Source organism: Procambarus clarkii, chromosome 35, assembly GCF_040958095.1.
Source record: "Procambarus clarkii isolate CNS0578487 chromosome 35, FALCON_Pclarkii_2.0, whole genome shotgun sequence".
NCBI lineage: Eukaryota > Metazoa > Arthropoda > Malacostraca > Decapoda > Cambaridae > Procambarus > Procambarus clarkii.
This window is the reverse complement of record NC_091184.1, coordinates 21,681,273-21,690,545: the sequence shown is the minus strand read 5'-3', so window position 1 is coordinate 21,690,545 and position 9,273 is coordinate 21,681,273.

Genomic DNA, 9,273 nt, shown 5'->3' with positions numbered 1-9,273 from the left:
GCTGGGAGGACGTTGAACAACCGCGGACCTCTGATGTTTATACAGTGTTCTCTGATTGTGCCTATGGCACCTCTGCTCTTCACTGGTTCTATTCTACATTTTCTTCCATATCGTTCACTCCAGTACGTTGTTATTTTACTGTGTAGATTTGGTACTTGGCCCTCCAGTATCTTCCAGGTGTATATTATTTGATATCTCTCTCGTCTTCTTTCTAGTGAGTACATTTGGAGGGCTTTGAGACGATCCCAATAATTTAGGTGCTTTATTGCGTCTATGCGTGCCGTATATGTTCTCTGTATTCCCTCTATTTCAGCAATCTCTCCTGCTCTGAAGGGGGAAGTGAGTACTGAGCAGTACTCAAGACGGGACAACACAAGTGACTTGAAGAGTACAACCATTGTGATGGGATCCCTGGATTTGAAAGTTCTCGTAATCTATCCTATCATTTTTCTGGCTGTCGCAATATTTGCTTGGTTATGCTCCTTAAACGTTAGGTCGTCAGACATTATTATTCCCAAATCCATTACATGCTGTTTTAATACTATGGGTACATTTGATTGTGTTTTGTACTCTGTATTATGTTTAAGGTCCTCATTTTTACCGTACCTGAGTACCTGGAATTTATCACTGTTAAACATCATGTTATTTTCTGATGCCCAGTCGAAAACTTTATTAATATCAGCTTGAAGTTTTTCAATATCCTCAGCCGAGGTAATTTTCATACTGATTTTTGTGTCAAATCCTTTAATTAAATCCTTTAAAAAGGATAAATCCTTTAATTGGTTGAAATTGGTTTTAACATTCGAAATCTAATTTGTTGATGTTAAATAATATAATATGTTGATGTTGATAATATAAGGTTCAAATTTATTAAGATACATACTTTAAAAACTATTTCTATTTGATACCAACAGTATCACGTTAAGAGAAGCGTCTCGCCTTGCTAACCCAAGTATAAAATATATAAAGAAACGGTGCAACTGTACTGGTATCTGCAGTACAAATTTATGTCCCTATTTAAAAAAAAAAAATAAACTGAACCAATCACTGCCACTCCTCACACCAATGCAACAATAAGGAGAGTGATAACAGTGCTTCACATTCGATAATGTTAAATTATTTAACAAATGACGAGATAATGAACATTGGAACAAATGTACAGCTCTCTGACCTTCATATAAAATCTGCATGTGACCTCATCAAACAAACTGTGCCAAGCCTAGAAGGCCTTCATGACCCAGCGTGGTAGCGGGACCTCTCCTGGCCAGTTACAATTGGTGAATTTATTCAAATTATCCAAGTTGATGGTTGTCACTGGGCCACCGTTTCCAACATTGGAGTAACTGGACAAATTAACATATACGACACCAGGCATAAATTACCATCCAAATCTACTGAAGTTATCTTGTATGCTCTTGCTAATTGCCAGGATGATAAGCTGATATGCAATATAATGAATGTCAGCAGACACAAGGACTCAAGTATGAGTGGGGTATATGCTGTGGCGTTTGCTGCATCCCTTGCAAGTGGTGTAGATCCGGTGAACCTCGTATGATATGCAGAATGAGACAACATCTTCAAGAGAACTTTAAAGGAAAGTGTCTCATCTCATTCCCTGCAGCTCAGACACTGAGAAGAAAACGAATCATCCGGTCATGCTCGATGGAAGTGTACTGCATTTGCAGAAAGCTAAATGATTTGAAGCTGATGGTATGCTGTGAACGTTGCAATATTTGGCACCATGGATCATGTGTAGGTGTTACAGAATGTAATGATGATTCGTGGATTTGTTTCTTGTGCGCTAGCAAGTTGTAAATTATAATTTAAAATACTTAATTAATACATTATTATTATTATTATTATTATTATTATTATTATTATTATTATTATTATAATTATTATTATAACCTTACCAAATGCTTTGCTGAATCAAATAATGTTATTACTTTCAATGTGTTACAATAGCATAATTAAGTGCTGCAACTATCAGGTCTTTTATATAGTCAGTATTTGTTATATTCTGTACTCTTTTAATGTTATTTAAATTTCAAATAGAAATAGTTTTTAAAGTATGTATCTTAATAAATTTGAACCTTATATTATTTAACATCAACAAATTAGATTTCGAATATTAAAACCAATTTCAACCAATTAAAGGATTTATTCTTTAATGTTAAAAATTGTTCAAACTGAAATAAATATATAACACTGTACGGTACAGTTGTGTTTAATTATGTTTTGCGATTCCTTTGGAAAAGGTATTTGTGCACCAAGTACTACTAGGTCATTATGAGATATGCTGAATGTTGTCAATATACCATCTGAATACGCTTCACTTTGCGTTAATCATTGAACGTCCTAATGATTAAGGTCCCCAAAAGGACTTAATCAGACCTCAGTGGATATTTTTACTCTCCCTCTCTCTCTCTCTCTCTCTCTCTCTCTCTCAGAGCATCCCTTTATGTGTTGTATGTGGGTGCTGAAGTTCAGTCTCTTGTCTATGTACCCAAGCAAACCCAAGCAAACTACTGTGGAAATGTGCAGGACAAACATATCAATTGTGACACTAGCTCTCCACATATAGCATTTGCTTAATTTAGAAACTGTACTTGTGGTCGATCTCGAACACATGTTGTTGATGTGACGATGTGTTATGAATTTTGTGGCTAGCTCCTCAAGATTGTAACTTGCTTAGATAAATAAATTGTGTGTTCAGTCCCTGAACCCATTATGTGATAAATTAACTAAACTAAAAACTATAGTATGGCGACGAAACCTGAACTGCATAATGTAAATAGGGATTAACCAGAAAAAGATATAGGTGAAGAATAACACCAGGTAACTGTAAAGCTGCCGCCCAGTTGGGTGGGTGTGGAGCACATGACTAAAGCTGCCGCCCAGTTGGGTGGGTGTGCAGCAAGACTAGTAACTGTGTGACTCACCATAAATGTAAAGTGCCTTGTATAGTGACTGTTGTGAGCCTCTTGTTGAATCACTTGTGACACAAAAAATTACTGATGTGTGTATTTGTGTGGGTGATTAAATATGTATGTGTATTTATATATGTATACGTATGTATATGTACATGTATGCATAAGTATGTGTACATTAATAATTTTGTAACTAGCGTCAAAAGATTGTTATTTGCTTAGCTAAACGAACTAGAGGGTTCAGTTCCTGAACCGATTATGTGCCTCTGTAATCCTTTACACCACCGCCCACAGGATGGGTATTATGGGGTGCATAATAAAGAAAGAAAATGAATGGACCGAACCCCACAATTCATTTAGCTAAGCAAGATACAATCTTAATGAGCTAGTTACAAAATTCACTATAAGTCGTCAAATCATAAATGGGTTCGAGATCGACCACAAGTAGTGCATTATATAATTTATCAGTATTGTGCAGCCTGTGATCCCCGCCTGGCTGGATACTGATACCTAGGTAATTTTCATGTGTCCGGACACCGGCGATAAGGTGGTATTATTTATTTAACTTAAGAGATATATATTTTTAAATGTTGTCACATTAACGACTACATCTTCCTTTCTTCTGACATATAGATTTTTAAGATTAATTAAAATATATGGAAACTAATTATACAATTTATTGGCTGGTGTGCAGGGCTTCACACTCTCAGAGCAAGCCATCAAGTAACTATCAAAACGCATATATCTTCGTTTTCACTTCAGTTATATTTATGACAAAGGATTTTAAATGTATCCTATATTTCTACCTTTCTGATGACATAAATACTTTCGTTAATTACAATATCTAGATCAAACTAATATTGATTTTCAAAAGGTTGTATATTTTCCATCAATGGAGAGCATCAGCCAAGAAGCCTTCTTTAAAATATGAATATCTTTCCTCACCTAATAAAACCTAATCTCTGAATAAAACGCAAAAAAAAAACTTGATTGTAACCTATCCACCGCTGCCCATTGGATGGGGGAGAGGGGGTTATGTGTAGGATAAACATATCAATTGTGACACTAGCCCTCCATATATGTCAGTTGCTTAAATTATAAACTGTACTTGTGGTCGGTCTCGAGCCCATTGTTGATGTGACAATGTGTATTGACTTTTGTAACTAGCTTATCAAGATTATAACTTGCTTGGCTATATGAATTGTGGGGCTCATTCCCTGAGCCCATTATGTGCCTCTGTAACACTCCACTATCGTCCATAGGATGGGTATGGCGTGCATAATAAATGAACTAAACTAAGCTCTGCCTTTTTGATAACATATATAATTATTAGCTTTATTTGTGAATCTCAATTAATTAAACAATATATCACAGAGCCTGTAGGGTTCGGTGAGATGAGCGAAGAGACATGGGAGATTTTACATAAGTACAGTACATGGTAGTTTAAGTAGCGAACGCATGTCAACGAATAACGAGTATATATAACAAAACCATTGTCCTATGAAGTCGATTTAACTTCCAAACATATATTTTTTAATTAATGTTAAATGTTTTCTGGCTAGTTATGTTAGATTTTATTAAAAATACGTATTCTACTTGTTAACATTATAATTTAAATTTGTGATAATTTGAGCAGAGAAGTACGACAACTGGATATACCAACAAACACTTTCCAAACAACGATATATCTTGGATAAGTCGCTCCACAACATTGCTGCTTGGACCATCGACTTCCTTTGATGCTACTTATTTCATAATGAAATTATATTAGTTTGGAGTAAATATATGTTTTCTCATGTTCTGCATTCAGCACCCACATTATAGTGAGTAAATATACCATATTACTTCATTACTTAAATAATGCTAGGAGGGTTTGAGTAGCTTTGGGTATTTAGTGCACAGAATCTCCAATAGATGGGGCGAGAGTCGCCCCATCTCTCTCACCCGAGAGAGAGTCGAAACTTAATTTAAAATTGATATATCTTTGTTCTCGAACATGATATATTTCATTTGGTGCAATTATAATAATGTTCATATATCGGTCTTTCTGGAGGCATATAAGATTTTAGGCTTTATTAGCGTATCTTTGTTAATTATACAATATATCGGCAAGTGCGTAGGCGTCTGCACTCCATGCCCGACAAGCTACTGAGCGCTACTATAAAAACATATGTATCTTCACTTGAGCTATAAATATGTCTATTGTAATGTATTTAAAATGAAGCTCTTATTTCTATCTTGCTTAAGACTTATAAAACATTTGTGTTTATTAACGAATTTACGTGAAATAAACATTGATCTGAGAGAGAGTTGCTCTGTCGTTCAGTCTGTACGGGGTGGGAGCTCCGTAATTTTTAAAATACAATAATCTTCATTAGAAATTTAAATATGTCTATAGCAAAGTGTTTAAAGTGAAGCTTATATGTCTGTCTTTCTTGAGACATATAAAACATATATGTTTACTAACGAATTCACGTGAAATAAACATTGTTCTGAGAGAGAGTTGCTCGGTCGATCGATCTGTCCTGGGTCGGAGCTCGGCTATTATAAAAGTACACGTATCTTCGGTTTAAATTTAAATATGCCCATGGTAAGGTATTTAGAATGAAGCTTATATTTCTATCTTTCTTGTGACATATAAAACTTTTACGTTTATTAAGGAATCTGCGTGAAATAGGCATGGTTCTGAGATGAATGCTGCGGTTTTCGAGCTCGACGCGCGGCAATGGACGCCATATACACATCCAGTGGGTGTTATTGGACCCCATACCCATTTTATGGGTGGTTGGAGCCCCATACCCATTCTATGGGTGGTTGGAGCCCCATACTCATCCTGTGGGTTGTAGTGGACGCCATACTCATCCTGTGGGTGGTATTGGACCCCATACCCTTCCTGTGGGTGGATGTGATCCCCATACTCATCCTCTGGGTGGATGTGACCCTCATACCCATCCTGTGGGTGGTATTGCACCCCTTACTCACCTAACAGGTGGAAGTGGACAATATACCGATCCTGTAGTTGGTATAGTAGACACAATACCATCCTGTTTAGAGTAGTTTACCCCATAGACATTCCAATGAACCATCGTTTTCTGTTAGCGTTCCTACAAAACATCCTTTAAAGATTTGTAAAGCACCAACTATGGTATATAATATTGATTGGTGAAGGACTGTTATTCTATGTAATAATTTTTAGTGCTTATTATAATTTACTAAGAACAACTAATATTTCTCAAAACAAAACTACGAACCTTCAATAGGAAGTAGCTGATCTATAATATTCTAAGAGCATGGACAATAGTAGGTAAATTTCACAACCCATGTGGGACCTGAAAAGTACAATTTTCCTTATAATTGAACCAATCACGACTATTCTGCTATCTAGGTTGACGGACGGGTACTGTGAGACGCAAGTTGGTACGTGAGGAAGAGTTTGGGCCTTGGAAAAAAAAGTAACTGGGAATATATCACATATTTACTAATTCATATTCAACATATTGACTTTAAGCATTAAGTCATATATGTGCTGTCTTGTGTGAGAACGGGTTGAAATAGAATCATCAGTGGACTGGGTGAACTGAGTCACAAACAAGTTACAAAACGTGCAGAACTCTGGGTCGAAGGTGTCACCAACCCAACAGGCAGCACGACGGAGGCAAACACGGTGAGAGTCACCCAGAGACAAGAAGACAGAGCAACCCCCTCAAACTTGCACAAAGCGAGAGGGGACCCCAGGGGTCGCATCTATTAGACCCAAGTGCCCCACGGGGATTCCCAGGGCCCTTAGACTAGTATCACTAAGGAAAGCCCAGACAGGGTACTGCGAACCACCGACACCCAAGTCTACCAAGAAAACCACTAAATGCTGCACCCTCGGGACATGTCCACTCACGGGGAACTAGTGGAGGTACCACTAAGACTCAATGGTAATAACCGAACACAAGGGGCAACCCCCCACCAGGCTGGGAAACAAAAGAAAAATCCCGCAAGAGGACAACGTACCCAGGCGGAACAGAGCCGGCCGCTATGAGAGGTGATAATTAGCTGTGCAGTTCCAGTGCAAACTACCCCTTCCCAAAGGCAACCAAGGGTGCAGAAAACACCCCAGCACACTAAGGGTGGCAGATCACCGAGCAGCAAAAGACCAAGCAGAGGTAGATCCCAAGGTGACTTGTAGAAGGTGGCTCTAAGTCCCAAGGGCAGTACTTACTCTTGGCTCACACACCACCAAAAAACAGCACCACACCATAAGGCACAGAGATAGAGAACAAATATGGAGCCAGAGTCACACGACCGTTGCCTATCACATCAGCTTGCAAACTGGGGTCTGGGGCTCCCCTTTCCCCCTTCTTGGGAGGGGTGGACCTGCGTAGACAGTGGCGCGGCACATGGTGACGTCATGCTCGTTTACTCGTTTTCATTTAGGGAGTTCTGTCAACTCAATTGACTTTCAGTAGCAGTTTTAATCAGAATAGGGGTTTGTTTTGGGGCGCTTACCTTTTGGGTGCCTGATCCGGTCGATGGCAGACATAGAATGCTCCAAACCAAATGTGCATTGCTCCTCGTACCTCTCTGAGGGGGCCAGGTTCTGGCTTGTGGTCTCTGGTAGGCCTAAGTACTCCATTCTGAGTACTTTTTTACATACTTTTTGAGTAGCATTTTGACTGATGCCAAAGTCAAATATATATCCATATCAGCCTGGATTGCTCCGAGATGCCAAAGGGTCTTCCCCAAAAATATGCCCAGATATAAAATGGTAAGAGGGGAAAAGTTTTTGCACACCGCAGTTAGCCACAAAAGCAATACAGAGTCGTCGAGCAGGTGCAGAGGTTGCGCTGCTACAACGCAGTGGTCGGATGTGAAACTACATTAGCCTCTCATGAGTTGAGGCGCCGCTTGGGGCCGGACAGCAAACGAATAGATGGAATAAACGAAAGATTGAGGTCCGGCAGTTAGGTTGGGGGAGTGTAACATCCCAGAGCTGGGTAAATATTCTGACAAACATCCCAGAGCTGGGTTAATATTCTGACGAACATCCCAGAGCTGGGTTAATATTCTGAATAACATCCCACAGCTAGATTAACATTCTGAGAAACATCTGAGATATGGGTTAATTTGCTGACAAACATCGCAGAGGACAGAACTTCAGTACAGTATTGAGCAAACAAACTTTTGAACATGAACAGAGATGCCAAACACAATCCCAGGAATTAGGAACCTCCCTGATGAACATGTACAGAGAAGGATGACAAAGACAATCCATGGAATTAGGAACGTCCCTGATGAAGAGATTAAAACTTTCTTTACAAAGGTTAAGAACAAGTAGGAGAGAAGACTCGGGTATACAAAGTTTAAAAATAAAGAGTATAAGGGCATGAACTTGTAAGCCGTACCCTAGAGTACGAACTCACAAAACCAATCCTTTACTTCCTTACTTATAGTGTAGATATGTTACTTTAAAACAGGGATGTAGAACCAATGTACATTTATAAACACTTCAAACCTTCAAACACAAGAGTAACAACGTGGGACCGGTACCATATTTTTTGAATTGGCAGAACTCGACAATCAAAGTACAGTACATGCATTACATTTATTAAAACACAGGAAATGGGACAATACACTACCAAGGAATAACATCTCTCTCACCATTAATGACAGTATTCCAGTCACAGAGATATAATGGAGGTAAATAACCCCACACAGTGAGGTGGACTCCTCACCAGCACACACCACACACCCGCAGCGTGTGAAGTCTCGCTCCTCCCTCTCTGTCCTCGTAGAGTGCTGGGACAGTACTCTCACGAAAACTTGTGGGAAAACTTAACACACACAATCATACACATTTACTAATGCTCAATTTAACATACTCTCACATTACTGGAGTGACAAGACACAGGAATACAAATGTTAAGAATAAAGAGAGACAAGACTCAGGAACACATATGTTACAAGTAAGGGGAGACAAGACTCAGGTACACAAAGGTTACGAGTAAGGGGAGACAGAAGACTCGGGTACACAAAGGTTATGAGTAAGGAGAGACAAGACTCAGGTATATTAATACACTCACCAACACACGTTAGCAACAACTGTTAAGAGCCACCAGTCCCTCATAATATCCACCCCACCCAGTATGAGAGTTATAGTATTCCATACTTATACCCTGTTTGGACTGGCTTATAACCCATTAATATGCAATACAGTATGTGTAGTTAAGTAGGCAGTACAGTGGAACCTCGAATGACAAATTTAATCCATTCTGGCACCGTGATCGTCATGTGATACTGACGTCATTCAAAACGAAGTTCCCCATTGAAAATAATGTAAATAGAAATATTCCGT